The following is an 18,427-nucleotide window of genomic DNA, read 5'->3' on the forward strand; positions in this document are numbered from 1 at the left end:
GTGACATACCGTTCAGAATATGAAAAGGCGGTAATAAGCATTGGAAATCATCGTTAGCTGTAGTCTTGCAGCAACATGCATTCATAAGAACCAAAACAATAACAGTGCGTAGCTGTAAACGTCACCACGAACAAGCCAGGTTATAGACCTGTCGAAAGAATTGTAGAGTATAATTCTCAACAATGTTGCTCTGTGTCCAAGTGGGTTGTAAAATATAACGATAATCATGACACAAAGTTAAAATTACAAGGCAGAGATCTGTATTACGTCTTAAACTGGCAACACGCCGTTTGTAAGAAGCAGATCCTTCGTAACTGGCATTAATTCATGAATACAATTCAAGAAGCTTGTGCCTCAGGTCAACTAATTTGAAAACCATAAAAGTAACAGGGGAATGAAGTTGAAGACTACAAGACAGGGAGGCTGCCTTATATATCTAACTGGCAACGTGCCATATCTAAAAGACAGGTCATATGTGAGAGTCACTTGATAAAAACATCACAGTACAGAGTAGTGCTAACAAATGTAAAGAACAGAATAAAAGACAGATCGTACGTGAGAGTCAAATGATAGAGCATCAAAGTACAGCGTAGCGCTAAAAATATGAATAATATATGGTTGACGTCATATACAAAATTCTCCAGTTTTCATGAGTGGATGTTGGATCAAAAACTCATTACTTGCAATAGTATAACAGATATTATCGTGAGAACGGTATATGTAACGGTTCCAAAAATTGTCAGCTGTTCCGTAGCTGTAAACATACAATCCATACAGTTTGTAGTAATTTTGTAATTACGCTACGTGATCAACAGTCATAAAATGAGAGGGAAATACCATACCCTGGCTTACACAAGAATGACCCTGCGTGTCGTATAACATAGTCATCTTTATGAAATATGTACAAATTTTATGACTATTGATCATGTATCGGAAATATGGAAATTGCCACGATTATTTTTCTTGACCATACACTTCTGTGTAGCCTTTAACACGGGTTTTAGGAACACTCATCATGTGTTTCGATTTTCGGAACGATTTTTTTCCCACATAAAATCATACTGATGAGTAGTCTTATATCTTTTAAGGTATTGTAGTTATTTGTATATGGAATGAAGAAGATCTAAGACAAAGAAAAATGGACGGGAGGGGCGAAGGACGGAATGAAAGAAAGAAGAAGGGGCATACTTTAACGTCTCCTCGATATCGAAGTGTTTAGACGGAGCACTGTTAACCCTTTCAGGGTTAAACTTTATTTCGCATATTTTTGGAAAATACAAGTCGAAACCTGTCTTCCTTCGTGATAAGTAATACACTTCGACAAAAAAATAAGCTGATTAATTTTGAATAACGTCTAAGCGGGACGCATGTGACCCCGGAATCTAACTGCATCCATGTTTTCATGTGCACCTAGGATTTTCAGAGTTAAATATTTAATTTAAAGGTGGTTTTATAAGGATGGCGTTTATGGAAAAAGTGCAACAAATCAACAACAAAACACATTTATTCTCCTGACTATGAAAAACATGAACTATAGCGTTTTCAACATAACATTTGAAGATGGCTTTGACGTACGGCACACCAATGCCTTCTACATTCTATGAAGTTTTCTGGGAAATATGCCCCACTACATACAAAATTATGTACACATCAGCAGCATTACTGAGATGTGTATTAATGTTTCCAAACAATGTCTGTGGTATATAAGAAAACACAATTAGTTACTTCAGACATTCCTGTAATGGAAAAGATAGCTATTTGATCTGATTTTAGTGAGGCAGACACACTATAAACACAATCCGTCCCATTTGATCGCTCACAGCCTTTTATGTATCCACTAAATAGTCCTTGGTACTTTTGTACAATTTCCGAAAGCATCTCACTACGTACTAACGCTAGACAGATATGAAATATAAAACGTCAAAACAAAAACACCTTTCGGGGTCAATATTTCAAATTTTACTTTACTTATGCGACCAGTTTCGGCGTTTCACTGCGCCTTCTTCAGGCCCCCTGCCCGACGTGTAGGAAGAATCCAGTCTCATGTGCAATCGAAATAAGGACCAGCATTCAGTAACTTGCATTCGTAGACTGGTTTTTTAAAAACGCGATTCCTTCATTTATCAATTGGAGACTGTCTTCCTACTCGTAGGTCAGGTCGCCTGAAGATGGCTTGGTGAAACGCCGAAAATTGTCGCACAAGTAGAATAAAATTTGAAATATAAACGCCTGAAGATGTTTTTTATTTGACGTTTTATACTGAACAGCCGAATTTCCTCAACCATCCGGTGTTAAGATGGACTTACAGAGATTTGAAATAAAGACGCCTCACCGCTCAAAAGTTCGTATTACTTTAGCGAGACATATGTATCGTATCAACCACGAAAGAGTCAAGTCAGGTGGAGAAAGATAGTAGAACGATGTGGTCGTAGTCTATTTAAAGAACCATTTTAGCTTTTTTATCAGCTGTATGAGACCCTAGCGATACGTTTATCAACAGTATCGGATGTGTTCTGATGTGAGCAAAACTGGTTGCTACCAGTTATGTTCTATTACACACCAGACTGTCACATGGCGAATGGCTCTGGTGACAGGAGCACGAAAAATTATCTCAGAATTTTTTTTTACAGATATTCAATAACTGTTTTGTGGCCGCACGCATTTCACCAACAGAAGAGCATGAAGTGACTAAATTGCTCATTAGGCTACTGCTCCTCGTGTTAATTTGCGAATCAGGGAGGTGAGCTCTTTTTTGGATCCAATCCACGTGGCCGGCCGGGTTGGCCGAGCGGTTCTAGGTCCTTCAGTCTGGAACCGCGCGACCGCTACGGTCGCAGGTTCGAATCCTGCCTCGGGCATAGATGTGTGTGTTGTCCTTAGGTTAGTTAGGTTTAAGTCGTTCTAAGTTCTAGGGGACTGATGACCTCAGATGTTAAGTCCAATAGCGCTCAGAGCCATTTGAACCAATCCACGTGCCATAGTTTGCCTGATACACTTGCTTGCCTTGGTATGATTTCTCTCACCCTTGTAGGCTAACTCAGGGATAGTTACCTGTCTCCATCTCCGAACACAATCTAAAAACAGTTAAGTACGAAAACACGTAGATCAGAGATAATACAACTAACGGAAGGCAAGGAAAGGAAAGAAAAGGGAATGGCTCCGTCAGGGCATTTCACGGAATCAGCGGAGACTAACGAAAATGTGTACCGGAGAGAGATTCGTACCCGGAATCTCCCGGTTATTAGACAGGTAGTTAACCACTGCACCACCCGGGATAGTCTTTTCGCAACTGCGCGCACCGCACTGAAGAAGGTGGATCCATTGTGCATCTAGACGAATCAGTTGTATGAATGTATGGTGTCTGTTCTTTCGGACATGTCCGAAAAAAAAACAGACACCAATGGAATCCGCAGCTATGATACGTTATATGTCACTTGGAGGTGGTGCACAGAGACATTACTCGTAATCAACGGCGACGAGCGACAATATACACCGGATTGGGATTAAAACCCAGGATCTCCGGCTTACTTGACAGGTACGTTAACCCTGCGCCACACGGGACACAGTGTTGTCGCACCTGCGCGGACTATGTGGGCACCTCCCACGGCCAACCCACATTAACACGGGACGCCACCTATCCGCACACTTCTATTAGTTCAGCTCGGTGGGAACGTGGGTAGGCCGTGAGGTGTGCCGAGGTAGTCCACGCGGTTGCAGTAACACTGCGTCGTGGGTGGCAGTGGTTAATACACCTGCCTGGTTAGCGGGAGATCCCACGTTCGAATGCCGGTCTGGTAAACATTGTCGCTAGTTGCTGCCGATTCCGTGTAATGTCCCGATGCAGCTGACAGTAATCCCTTCCCTTCCGTTTCCTTTCCCCCCTTCTCCACCTTAAATTTGCATGTAATGTATCACCGCTGCAGATTCCACGTGTTGTCTGTTCTTTCTGACACCACACGTCCATATAATTCACATAAGCAAATCTATTTTGTGGTCTCAACGTTCGATACCACACTTGTTAGGGGTTGCAGTTATCGACCGCGGTACGTACTTGTATCGCTGGACCCTCGAGTCGAGACTAGCGCCGCTCCGCGGCTTGCAACATGTCTCTAGAATGCGCTCGGCCACTATTGCTCGGGACGTCAAGTAGGAAAGTAGTATAGCCTTCAGCTGATAGGAAACAACCTCTAACAAGGCGCTTAGTTGAAATACGGCCTATGTGATGCCTCTATAGCTCCCTGTTTGTAATTATATTCCTCCTGACTATGAAGACTCCTGTACCACCAGTTAAGTACAATATATTATTTTTTACCAACGACTTCTATTTATTTTAGTCGTTGTAGACCCAGATCATGCAGCCAGCTCCTTATCGACTTCACTGACAAACCTGCTGTATAGGCAAAGAAGAGATTTGTATGTTTCTATTTAGCATTGGCCACCAGTCATTCACATTGGCGACGTTTCGCACGTCGTCATCATAACAAATTTTTTTTTTATCGCAGTCAGTGGATAAAGATAATCAACAAGAAGAATCCCTTTTGCATCCCACAAAACACTGCTAATAACTTCCATGGTAACTAAAATCTATTTTTTTATTTTTTTTTATTTTTAACAGGGACACCGACCCGCTCACTACTTTGACCCTGCTTCGTTTCTGATATGAGGTAGTAGACACTCATTTCATCCACATTAGCAAATGGGGGTAGAAATCTGTCAGATTATTTTAAACCAGTACACACATTGCTGAGAAACTCGTTTTAACGTTCCTATTTGTTAAGCCTTCTATAAATAGGACTCCGACCTTACAGGAAGCTTGTCAGTACATCAGGCAAAAGGTGCCACTCATTTTTTATGACGTGCTACACGTAAGTATTGTCATCTACCGTCTACAGCATGTTGAAAAAGAGGGTGAGATATACGTGCGTGTAATAAACTCTTTCCCTCGAAAATTTCTCTCCTTCATACCTCCTCTGTGTTAACACAGATGACGTGTCACTGGTCTTATTTGTTCTAAGATTGCAGTACATGCGAGGTGCTTATTTGCTTCCACCGCCCTCAATGGAATGCATAAGTTCTAATTAATTTTCACCTACATGCGGTCTTCTATAGCAGTCGTCCCCTGCGCAGAAAACAGCACGTAGATCGTGAATCCGTTATCTTGAGGCTGTAATAAACTCTTAGCGAGGAGCTGATGATGTAGAAATAATAACATTGTCAATTATTTTGTTTATACGGGATGCCACTCGCATTATATTAGCAGAATACGAGAAACTGCACAATTATATTTCACTTTATGAATCACAAAACATCTCCACTCTTCATAAGTTCGTAAAAAATAACCATAACAATGAACTGCGTATTTGCGTAGTGACCATCAGATTATTCTCAGTTACACAACCAAATAACCAGAGATTGCTAATAATTCCTTAACCGACACTGACCAAGGTAGAAACATGTCTGTCCTCCGAGACTGTCAAACCAGGTCTGATCTTACAGCCGGACCACTTCGCCCGCCATCCAAGTTAGGCGCGATCCGAAGATCTCCGAAGAGCTTAGTTTGCCTTTTCGTTTAGCAACTGTTTGCTATTCTGTTGGTAATTAACCTTTCTGAAAAAATGGAATGAGAGCCTGTTTTTACATGAAATGCAAGTAAATTGCTGTTTAGTTTTTATAATATTAATGACAGAAGATTATTACTTTGGCTCGCAACTTCCGAACGCAGCAATCAGTCGCGGAGAAGGACCACAATTTAGGCGGTCTTTCTCACGATACCCATAACGAACAAACCATCTGTCGTCGGTACCTCAAACCACATTACGCGTCCGCCCCCGGTAGCTGAGTGGTCAGCGCGACAGAATGTAAATCCTAAGGGCCCGGGTTCGATTCCCGGCTGAGTCGGAGATTTTCTCCGATCAGGGACTGGGTGTTGTGCTGTCCTAACCACTCTTTCAGGGTTATTGTGCGGTTCGGCCCTCGGTGGACCCCCCCCCCCCCCCCCCCCCCCCCCCCCCCCTCCCAGGGAACGTCTCACACCAGACGAGTGTAGCCCCTACGTTTGCGTGGTAGAGTAATGGTGGTGTACGCGTACGTGGAGAACTTGTTTGCGCAGCAATCGCTGACATAGTGTATCTGAGGCGTAATAAGGGGAATCACCCTGCATTCGCCGAGGCAGATGGAAAACCGTCTAAAAGCCATCCACAGACTGGCCGGCTCACTGGACCTCGATGCAAGTCCGCCGGGCGGATTCGTGCCGGGGTGCAGGCGCTCCTTCCCAATGCGGAAAGCCGTGCGTTAGACTGTACGGCTAACAGGGCGGGCTTCATCAACTTTAGATGAATTTTCAGTTTATTCATTTGCAATGTCGACAGCACAGTCACCCCAAGAAGATTTAAAATGAAAGTCTTACGCATGCCAGTTTGATACTTGACTAATATAGTTGCGCAACATTTAACAACATAAGGAAAATGAAATTCATTTGTTGTCAACTGCATCTCTGCACGAGGTAAGGAACTTTTCGCATTGCTCTTGTAATGTGATACGTTCAGCGTACATTTGTGAGCTGTTGAATGAAGAACAATAAGAAGTCGGCAAGAATAAAAAGTCAACGCATAAGACAGACTAGCTCACAGCTTATTAAATATTATGAATTATTTCGGCCGAATACGGTAATCTTCAAATGTAACACTAGACTAGCCTTTATAGTAAATGTACAAGTAACACAACAACACGCGTCAATACGTACGTGATTCGGCGCTAACATTCTATTGTAACAGTAACATTGTGTCTTGTGTACAACGAAGATCAGATGATGCCATTGGTGGCAACAGTCCTGTATTTTAGCCACACATTTACGTATTTACATCTTCCATATCTATATTAGCAAACGGCTAATCTGGTTCATGGTACACGGTTTCAGTTGATGTTGCTTATCTGATGGCTTCCAGGGGCAACAAAAACTTGATTGATATTGACCATACTCTAAATGGTGTCATAGTTTATTTATTAAGGGGTATATGTTAAAGGCTTGACACAGTAAGACAAGTACAGATTGGGGCAAATATAAGTAGTGCATGGAAGCGAGCTCTCGACTCTGAGAAGATACAGTCAAATGCGCTGAACTCTTTACGTTCCTACTAGAGTGTTGGCCAGACTCTAGCAGCATGATGTAATGATGACGTATGCTGATCAATCATAAGTCGTCTGTGGACTATAAATGACTGCAACAGCAGCAACTATGTCCACTGCAGACATTCCAAAAGCACTACCCCTACCTCCTGCAATATGCTGACGACACTGTTTAACTGGCTACTCACCACACCCTTCAACTCTCCCATGCCACCGGCCGGGGTGGCCGAGCGGTTCTAGGCGCTACAGTCTGGAACCGCGCGACCGCTACGATCGCAGGTTCGAATCCTGCTCGAGCATGGATGTGTGTGATGTCCTTAGTAACCTAGTTAGTTTTAAGTAGTTCTAAGTTCTAGGGGACTGTTATCCTCAGAAGTTAAGTCCCATAGTGCTCAGAGCCATTTGAATAATTTCTTCCATGCCGTCCTCCAACGGCACTTGAATCTCCTGGTAGAATGGTGTAATACGTGGAAACTTCAAATAAATGGACAGAAAAACCAAACCACCATCTTTGATCGCATCACACTAATACAGTATTCACCACAAAGCCCGAAACCGACAAAAACTTCTGTAACTACTAACAGCCTGCACCTGGGGGTGTAAATGCATATACAATTATCCTCGACGATAAATCCCTTTTCCGCCCCATCCTCAACTACGCTAACGTTGCCTGAATCATCGCCTCTCATAAATTCAAGTCCCTTGAAATTATGGAAAGATATACACTCTGCCTCGCCTTTCGCACCCACCTCCGTTCTCCAACTCGCGTCCTATACCAAGTCATCCACTTCCCAACATTCATCTTTTCCTAGAGCACCTTCGAATATAGTACATTATTCGCACAACCCGGTAGCAGCATCCAGTATTCCATCCAGTAGTCACCAGTCCAAGTATCCGGCTGCACCACTACATCCATATTCCAACTTCCAAGTATCTATCCTCTTCTGCCGGAATTTCAGCCTACGCCCACTCCCCAACGATGAAACAGGTCCCGAGGTATACCGCTCTTTCCAACCCTAGCCACAAAGCTCCACCTCATACCATCTTTCCATTTTCTTCCTCCTCCTTCCTCCACCTTGCTGACTAAGTCGCTGCCTGTGGTTCCACAGTGCCCCATAGTCATACTCATCATCCCACCTCTATCACGACCATGATGATTTTCATGCATCACCGTCATCACATTACACCACATCACAACACAAATTTTACCTACAGACATATTTTAACTGTAATAACAAATCACCTATAAAGTTTTAAAAAATATGAATATTATCCACCAATACTTTTTTATAAAAAGATTTATTTATTATCATATGATTTTATGTACAAATATAAAATATTGTTCACTAAGATTTTTTTAAAACATCGTTTATCATCATCTTTCATATATTTTTAAACATAGTTCAATTTTCTGTAACCGTTAGCTGAAGAGTGGTTTTATCCGCTGCCAGCAAGCGCATTCATGGGGAACTGAAATATCAATAAAGAAAAAGAAAAGCTACGACAGTCAGTTATTCCTGAAGAAACCAATAGAGGATGTCGTTGAAAGTCCGAAATTTTACCCGGATTTGTTGCGATAAATAAACTGTGAATATTTTATACACGAACAAAATGTATTACAGTACTAACATTAGAAAATACAACGAAAAGGAACTAACTTTTATGGCCCAGTAGTTTTATTATCAAGACAATCTAAAATATTAAACCAATTACTTAATTTATAATAAAAGGATTATAAGGTTATACAATAGAAGAGAAAATATAAAACTATGCAATACGTAAAAGCTTGTGACATAATCATCATTGCGTATCTGTATAGGTTGATGTATTCATGGGTGACACGCCTGAAGTACACAACGTGTTTAGTTCGTAAGAGGCTAGGTTGGTGCTGGCTCAGCTGTTTATGCACCGTCGCGGCAGCTCCATCCACTTCCGCACGCCACGAGCAGCACGATCCTCAAGATATTTGGCTCAGTGGATAATGTCCAAAGGTCGCAATAAAAATAAACAATAAGCAAACAATCGTCAAAATAATACGCTATAAGGTAAAGTTCGCTCGATTATCACTACCGATATCAACGAATGTCTATAAATGTTAAAATAAGTATTACGACTAAACTGACTCTGTTCGTTAAGCTTCGATTTTTTTGTTCTCTATATTTCCACAAATTTAAATTTCTTGTAACAGATTTAATAGGCTGCCCTTTTGTTTATAATGTAAAATAGCTTTTCTTCCAGATTATTCTGAGAATGGCTGATGTTTAGCAGATGCAGTCCAAAAGCCGTCTTGTTGTTTTGTGTGCGTGATTGCTCCTTCTAGCGTACCTAAAACAACATTTATTCGACTTGCTGTTTATTGCATTTGCGACATGTAACTTTGAAAGCACCTGGACACATGTATTTTGTTTTACTATTGCCAGCTATCGTTCGCCGCCAATTTCATATGTCAGCCTAAATACAATTTTTACGTAACTTTTTCGATACCAGTAAGTAATTTTGTCCGATTATTTGCTATTGTATACTATTATGACGAATTTACTTTTCTGATAATCTTATATAGTTATAGTATGTATCTTTTTCTGTTTAGTTTTTGTAAATAATTTGTTGATGACAGGTTCACGATAAATACTGGCTGACGCTCTTTGCTTTAAAATACACTCCTGGAAATGGAAAAAAGAACACATTGACACCGGTGTGTCAGACCCACCATACTTGCTCCTGTCACTGCGAGAGGGCTGTACAAGCCATGATCAAACGCACGGCACAGCGGACACACCAGGAACCGCGGTGTTGGCCGTCGAATGGCGCTAGCTGCGCAGCATTTGTGCACCGCCGCCGTCAGTGTCAGCCAGTTTGCCGTGGCATACGGAGCTCCATCGCAGTCTTTAACACTGGTAGCATGCCGCGACAGCGTGGACGTGAACCGTATGTGCAGTTGACGGACTTTGAGCGAGGGCGTATAGTGGGCATGTGGGAGGCCGGGTGGACGTACCGCCGAATTGCTCAACACGTGGGGCGTGAGGTCTCCACAGTACATCGATGTTGTCGCCAGTGGTCGGCGGAAGGTGCACGTGCCCGTCGACCTGGGACCGGACCGCAGCGACGCACGGATGCACGCCAAGACCGTAGGATCCTACGCAGTGCCGTAGGGGACCGCACCGCCACTTCCCAGCAAATTAGGGACACTGTTGCTCCTGAGGTATCGGCGAGGACCATTCGCAACCGTCTCCATGAAGCTGGGCTACGGTCCCGCACACCGTTAGGCCGTCTTCCGCTCACGCCCCAACATCGTGCAGCCCGCCTCCAGTGGTGTCACGACAGGCGTGAATGGAGGGACGAATGGAGACGTGTCGTCTTCAGCGATGAGAGTCGCTTCTGCCTTGGTGCCAATGATGGTCGTATGCGTGTTTGGCGCCGTGCAGGTGAGCGCCACAATCAGGACTGCATACGACCAAGGCACACAGGGCCAACACCCGGCATCATGGTGTGGGGAGCGATCTCCTACACTGGCCGTACACCACTGGTGATCGTCGAGGGGACACTGAATAGTGCACGGTACATCCAAACCGTCATCGAACCCATCGTTCTACCATTCCTAGACCGGCAAGGGAACTTGCTGTTCCAACAGGACAATGCACGTCCGCATGTATCCCGTGCCACCCAACGTGCTCTAGAAGGCGTAAGTCAGCTACCCTGGCCAGCAAGATCTCCGGATCTATCCCCCATTGAGCATGTTTGGGACTGGATGAAGCGTCGTCTCACGCGGTCTGCACGTCCAGCACGAACGCTGGTCCAACTGAGGCGCCAGGTGGAAATGGCATGGCAAGCCGTTCCACAGGACTACATCCACCATCCCTACGATCGTCTCCATGGGAGAATAGCAGCCTGCATTGCTGCGAAAGGTGGATATACACTGTAATAGTGCCGACATTGTGCATGCTCTGTTGCCTGTGTCTATGTGCCTGTGGTTCTGTCAGTGTGATCATGTGATGTATCTGACCCCAGGAATGTGTCAATAAAGTTTCCCCTTCCTGGGACAATGAATTCACGGTGTTCTTATTTCAATTTCCAGGAGTGTAGCTAGGTCTTTTGTAATTTCAGGCCTAATCAATGGCATTTTAAGCATTCTATTTACTGAAGATCTTCTCAGAACTGAACCAGTGTTCAGTTCCTAAGACTCTTTGTTATTCTGATAATACACTGAACGATGAAAGTAGATTGGAATGGACACAAGCAGAAAGTAAGTTTAGAGATGATATTACGTCTACGTCGAAATCTTTAGCGGAACACTTACTCGGCTGGAAGAAGACAAGGTAAGTGATAGGGAGAAATTTGGAGAAAATATCAAATACGTAATTCTGAATGGCTGAAGTGGGATTCAAGTGTTGCTCCTCTAGAATAAAAGTCCAATGTTTTAAATAATACAACACAGAGCTTGGTAAATACAAATTACTGTCCATATACTGCCCTTAACACAGTGTAATTGTACGAAGTTTAGTGCAAGGAATTCACTGAATGACGCTGAAAGAATGTTGCGGGTTCACCACAGAAACTGCAATACATTTTCTGAGAAGATTGTTTTGGTGATATAAATGGGCCTGAATACAAGCTGTTCGCAAATTCCCATTAAAAACTTCTAGGACATCTAGACGGGAGTGAGGAGATAATATTTTGTGTTGGAACCCATGTCTGGAAACGTATTGTCTCCGTGCTACAGCCATCTGAAAACACGTTGGCAGCACGACCACTTTTACAAGTAACTGATTAATCGTGATCCATTACATCAATTGTTTCACAGTTACACTCATTAATAGCCACAGAAATTGCTCGTGTACTTGTTGAAGGGTTCTCTTCGATGCGATGCAGTACGGCCTCTTCCAATACAGGTGTGCGGCGTATCCTCGGAGCATCACAGTCACGCCTGCTGAGGTGAAGGTACCCTTTCTCGAAGCCATTGCGTAATTGTGGTGAAAAGGGTATTCGATGGAGTCGGACGGTGTGGAAAACGATCTTGATAAAGGTGACGATCAGCTCTTCCATCACTGTGAACTTCGGCATTCAGAAGAATGAAGTCGGTGTATTCTGGAAACGTGTACTCAACCATGTTGCTCTAACACTCACGTACACAGGAATAAGGCTCGAACCAGCTCAGAGAGATAGGATAGACGCCAAATGACATCATTCCATCCGACGTAACCACCCCACCACGACTACCCTGTTGCATACCTGCCTAGCAAACATATTTTCAAACGGCTGTAGCATGGAAACGGTACGTTTCCGGGCATGGGTCCCTGTTCAAAATGTTATGTTCTACTCCCCTCTACAAGCTCTAGAAGTTTTTACTGGGAATTTGCGAGCACCCTTTATAAAATATTACATTATGAAAGACGACTTCCTTGGGCACTATACAAGGACGGGAAAGCTTGTGAAAACTGCAACGCTTAGAATTACACGTGTCACTGAACTTTACACCACAGATGGTAGTTTGTGTTTTCAAAACAAAGACTTCCTTGATCTAGCCCATGCAAGTCTCTTCATCTCCACATAACTACTTCAACCTACTTCAGCACCTGCTTACTGTAGTGAAGCTTTGGTCTGTCTCTGCAGGATTTCTCCCACTTTTCCTTCCATTACCAAACTGACCACATCCTGACGCATCACGGAGTGTCCTGTAAACTGATACCTTCTTCTTAGTTAGATTCAGAACCTCCTCATTTGTTATCCGAACTACCCATCTAATCTTCAGCATTCCTCTTTGCCAGCTTCGTGTCAATACTGCTTATTGTCCATGTTTTATTTCCGAACAAAGCTACACTCTAGAAAAATGCTTGTTGAACTTGCTATATCGTCCCGAGATGACGATATCACACCAAAGTTGACAATGCGAATCAATACTAAAAACATTAGCGAGGGCTTGCTGCAATCCGCAACGACGTATTGGAGACACTGCTGAGGACCGTTCCTGCCCTCTCAACATAGCAGCACGCCTACGATGAGGTCAGCATAGTGTTCAACATGCATGAGCTCAACCCAATTCACGACTTCAGCTATAGCCGTCAACATCACAACGAGGATGAACGAGTTGTAAAGTTTCTGATGAAATGTACTTTAGTAAAGGTAGCAGTTTGCACTTCAAGATAACAGATTGTTAATCCGTGCGTCAGGTGATGCTTTCAAAGTTAATGACAATTTTGAATTATCAACATTCCTGTGAAAGAGAACTTTGTCAAAGTTAAGCAAACCTTTTAGTCATTTATACAATAAAGTGAACTAATATATCATGTGTTCTAGTTCGATGAGCCTTCTCCAAGAGCAATCAAGGAACACAGTTACGGCTGGACGAAAGTAGTTTTATCTGGTCACAACAAAATTTCTATTAGATGCTAAACAAATTCTTTTTCTCCGAAACATTTTTCTTGTTATTCATTATCTGAATTATTATATCAACTTTACTTCAACCATTATCAGTTATTTTGTAGACCAAGTAGCAAAAATCATCTACTACTTTCAGCATCTCATTTCCTAACCTAAATACCTCAGTATCGATTTATTTTCTTACACTCAGTTACCCTGTCAATTTAATTGTGGGACACTGTCAGAGGCAAGTAATATGAAAGCTTTGTGCACTATAATGCTCGAGAGTATCTACAAGATCTGAAATGCGTTCCGCCTGTTTTGCATGCAGCCACATAACGTAACTGTTTTGCAGTTACTCTAATCATTTTTCGGCACACTCGTTTGACTATACAAAATAATTACAACAAGTGTCCAGCAGGGAACAGTCTACTGTATGGCAGTAACTGCTGATGTAAACAAATACACGATATTACAAGCGAGGAGCGCCGGAACAAAACCGATAAATCCACATTTGCTGTTAATACTGAAAGCAATAAAAAGTGATCTCTGGGTGGTTGCACAAGCTATGAAAAGAAGAAACGCACCACGATGCAGTAACAGGAAACACTATTCAGAGTGTCCAATCGATTACCAGATTTCTCTTTCTATTACCCCGATATTAAACGCAACAAAGGGGAGATAATCTGGTTGCGATTCGACCGCATCGAGTTATCGGATCGTGCTCCGACCGCATTGGATATATATCGCGTTTTGTGTAGGTACCGTAATTCGATACTATCGTACTGCGAATATAGGATTGTTTCGACACTGGTCATTTGCTGCCAGTCAAGTGAAGTAAACATCCAGACAGTAATACGGTTTCGTCATACTTACACTTAACACGATGAGGTTGTGGTATTGTGGGGTGTAAAATGGATGAAGGGCGCATAGTGAAAGATATTAACATAGGCGTGCGGCGACCCAGAAGACGAGAAAGGAAAACAGCAGTGGAACGAGCAAATCGGTATGTATGGTGAACGTATTGTCGTACTACATTATTGAGGCTTGTGGCCTTCATGGTCTAACAACCCTACCACAACAAAGGTCAGCATTTAATAACGATTGTGGTGTTGCTCACGCTGCTAAATACTGCATTTTCGGGCAACAACAGTCATATTATGTGGCAGGTGTCATCAGAGCACAGTTAATAGTCATTTCATGTAATAATGAAAAAACTAGGCACTGATCTTTTTGTGTTTTCCACACAGATCTCGTCGTAAAATCATGGTTCAATCGTTGAAAATCTAGGTGGTTGTGATTCCAAGCTCGGATGCAAAGAGGCCTAGGTTTTATTCTGATATATTTCAAAAGTTTTGTAGATGCGCTTCACAAATCATTCTTGGAGATTAAACCTTTCAACGTTAGCACAATGGTGATGTAAAAAAATAATCAGCACTCCGAATTTAAGTTACACTTCCTTTTAACTGCTTTTATTGCAATATCACGTATCACACGAAACATCACTTCACAATACAAAACATACTTGAAAACATCTTCCTCACATTTTATAAACCAACTATAATATGCGTCTTTCCAACATGACGTCCAAGACTTGACCTTCTCAAGGTCAGACTCTCTAACAAGTTAACAACTAACTATCGCTTACGCGCCCAAAAATCAGAGTTACAAGTACGTCGAAGATCATAGTGACAAAAGAAAGAGTACACATAAGAATAATATCATTGCAATATAAACATATCGATGTATCACAAGTGAAATCAAATCTGAATGTTGTCTCAGACATATGTCAACTACTTTGCAGAAATACAGTAGAATATTACTGGTATCGAGAGGTTCAGGTGAGGTGCCGTAATGGTTGCGTAATTCAAGTACTATTACAATGAATGGGTTGCTTGCTTTTTGTAGGTATCGTGATGTTGATCCTCTAGGATTAGACCTTGCATTGCCTTGCAAGCATAATTCAGCAAAGTTACAATGTTCAAGAATATCGATGAAATATCTTCTTCGGTACAGACAAAGTTTTTATAAGAATCATTCAAAAGTGGCACAGGATATGTTCCTTACTCGTTTAATCGCAGCACATGCACCACGACGGCCTAAGAGAAAGTAGAGTATCACAAGGAAAGGAAAGGGGGGGGGGGCGTGAATTTAGTACCATATATTTCCTAACGGATGTAAGAGAAAATAGACCTGTATGTATGAAATTGTTTATGAAGGTGTTTTCTGTCAAAAAGGATAGGGTGCATTCAGTACCTAAGACAGTGTTTTAGGAACAGATTCCTAAAGAAGGACGAGGTGGGGACCGGAAGTCCGTAAAATCAGATGAGAAGAAGGCAACATTGAGAGAATTTCTAGGTAAACTTCCGGCAACCGAGAGCCACTATAACAGACGTAAACTTAAACGTATTTATTTGTCCTGTGAGCTAAGTCAAAGGAAACTGCAGAAGCTATGCAACGATTCCGTTCCTCCGCATTTGCAGATCAAGAAGTCTATGTATTTACGCGCTCGTTTAATACTGGTTTTCGGTCAATTTCCTCTGATGCTTGCAGTACATGCACTGTACCAGCACAAAACATAAAGGATGCAACCGATCCTCACAGGAAGAGTCTTAATGGCGGAGAAACGAGTACATACCTTACGTGCAAAGTTATTTTATAACTTGTGTTAAACCAATGATCCTGATTCAGTGTCATTCTGTTTTGATTTACAACAAGTCTAACACCTGCCACAAACACCTATCCAAAAGCCATTTTATGCACGACGAATCAGTTTCTATACTCTTTGTTTCGTCGGAATGGACTCGAGGAACGTAACGTTTTATCAATGGACCGAGGACGTAGGCGGCAGAGGGACTACGGAGGTTGTTTCAGCACTCCTGCATTACTTGGATTCGTTGGCATTGGACGGAACGAGAATGTTGAGATTATTCTGTTATGGATGTGGGGGTCAAAACAAAAATTTCCTCATCATACACACCATCATGTTTTGGCTGCAAATCACCTGCACAATTAGAGGAAAAATTTTGACATTTCCAATAAGAGGCCATACCTCTCTCCCGGCAGACCATGTGTTCGGTCGAGTTGAGAAACACCTTAGGACAACGCCGGTTATTACACAAATTGACGGATAACAAACAATATACAAGGAGCATGGTACTGTACGAACGTTAGGATAGGACTATGTCTTACAAAATATTAAATCCCTTGGAGAATCCTACAAAAAGGACCCTCGATTAAAGGACATAAAACGATGTAAATTCAATAAATACATCGTCATTCAGGGAAAAGGACAGAACAGACAGGCAAAAACATTATTCCAATTAAAATGCTACAGGAATTACAAGCATGAAACTGTTGCGGAAAAGAAGCGGTTCTGTATTTTAAAGGGCCGCAGAAACCATCCACAGACATTGGAGACTGTACATGTACGGCATGATCTGACAGCGACCAAGAAACATGATGAGCGAGGTTTTCTGGTCAAGGAATTTGGAAGGGACTGCACAATGGATGTATGTTTCCCGTGGTACAAGAACCTGCTTAATAATAGTAAAATCCACGAAGAAGATGCAGAGGAAGAAATAGTACCCGCAGATGTTACTGTTTGGAAGATAAACTGACAGTAATAATGTTATAACTATATTGCATTATGTAATTATAAAACGTGTTTGTTGCCAATAAAACATGCCTTGTGGTCTCAATAGTGTATTCCCTGCTGGACTACTCCAGGGCGGTCGGATCAAAGTCTGATAATTCCGAGCAGTTGGGTCAAAACCAAACATCTCCAAATGTTTTCACTGAATACCCTGGGTGTTGCATAAACATCTATTGAAGGGACTATAATGTTCTACATCGTACTTTCTGCTCCTGAATTTTGGTATTATACCACATTCAGCACTTGTGCAACCGCAGAGTTAAGCGTTCTTTTCCGAGCGTCATACAGGGTGTTACAAAAAGGTAAGGCCAAACTTTCAGGAAACATTCCTCACACACAAAGAAAGAAAATATGTTATGTGGACATGTGTCCGGAAACGCTTACTTTCCATGTTAGAGCTCATTTTATTACTTCTCTTCAAATCACATTAATCATTGAATGGAAACACACAGCAACAGAACGTACCAGCGTGACTTCAAACACTTTGTTGCAGGAAATGTTCAAAATGTCCTCCGTTAGTGAGGATACATGAATCCACCCTCCGTCGCATGGAATCCCTGATGCGCTGATGCAGCCCTGGAGAATGGCGTATTGTATCACAGCCGTCCACAATACGAGCACGAAGAGTCTCTACATTTGGTACCGGGGTTGCGTAGACAAGAGCTTTCAAATGCCCCATAAATGAAAGTCAAGAGCGTTGAGGTCAGGAGAGCGTGGAGGCCATGGAATTGGTCCGCCTCTACCAATCCATCGGTCACCGAATCTGTTGTTGAGAAGCGTACGAACACTTCGACTGAAATGTGCAGGAGCTCCATCGTGCATGAACCACATGTTGTGTCGTACTTGTAAAGGCACATGTTCTAGCAGCACAGGTTGGGTATCCCGTATGAAATCATGATAACGTGCTCCATTGAGCGTAGGTGGAAGAACAAACTAAAATGAGCTCTAACATGGAAATTAAGCGTCTCCGGACACATGTCCACATAACATCTTTTCTTTATTTGTGTGTGAGGGATGTTTCCTGAAAGTTTGGTCGTACCTTTTTGTAACACCCTGTATAAGTGCATCCCGAGAGTTATCGGATTTTGATTCAGTTGCGTTTTCCACTTGACGATATAAACACTTGATGTCGCTTTGTGCTGAAAATTATTTTGTGGCAGCATGTATTACCCCCGTATCTCCCCCCTGTAACTCAAACACGCGAATACAGCAAAAGTGGATTTATCGGGTTTTGTTCCGGCGCCCCTCAAGTATCAAGAAAAACCTTGTTAGAGAGACAGTCCTTACCACTTG

The 18,427-nt window shown here is 42.4% G+C and overlaps 1 protein-coding gene across 1 annotated transcript in view; it reads right to left on the bottom strand.

The window, feature by feature from the left end:
- Nucleotides 1–18,427, bottom strand: part of LOC124555964 (putative ammonium transporter 3) — a 237,041-nt gene that overhangs the window by 131,640 nt on the left and 86,974 nt on the right. The gene's annotated exons all lie outside the window — the stretch shown is intronic.

The sequence above is a fragment of the Schistocerca americana genome, chromosome X (genome assembly GCF_021461395.2).
Source record: "Schistocerca americana isolate TAMUIC-IGC-003095 chromosome X, iqSchAmer2.1, whole genome shotgun sequence".
Taxonomy (NCBI): Eukaryota; Metazoa; Arthropoda; class Insecta; order Orthoptera; family Acrididae; genus Schistocerca; species Schistocerca americana.